This window comes from Penaeus monodon, chromosome 30 (assembly GCF_015228065.2).
Source record: "Penaeus monodon isolate SGIC_2016 chromosome 30, NSTDA_Pmon_1, whole genome shotgun sequence".
Lineage (NCBI taxonomy): Eukaryota > Metazoa > Arthropoda > Malacostraca > Decapoda > Penaeidae > Penaeus > Penaeus monodon.
Window position 1 is genome coordinate 38,492,078 of NC_051415.1, and position 274 is coordinate 38,492,351.

The window sequence follows — 274 nt, forward strand, 5'->3', positions numbered from 1 at the left end:
CCACGGCGAGCTCTGCTGGAGGACCCGAGGGACCCGACGGGCGCCACGAACGCTAAAGTTATTATGAATGAGAAAATCGATAGAAGCAAAAACGACCGACTCACCGAAAGCCGTCAGAATGAAAAGGGAGTCAGCCTTTAAGTCCCTGGAAACCTCAGTGCCATCGTCAGGGGCTGTCGGGGCGCCGGAGTGCCATAAAGGGAGATGCGGCCGCGTCCGGCATCCGGCTCGACACGACGGGGCCGCCGGCGTCGTGGCACCTGCTCGGGGGACG

At 62.0% G+C, this 274-nt stretch overlaps 1 long non-coding RNA gene across 1 annotated transcript in view; it reads left to right on the forward strand.

Moving 5' to 3' along the window:
- The window catches only part of LOC119592332, a 22,869-nt gene that overhangs the window by 806 nt on the left and 21,789 nt on the right, over window positions 1-274 (forward strand). The gene's annotated exons all lie outside the window — the stretch shown is intronic.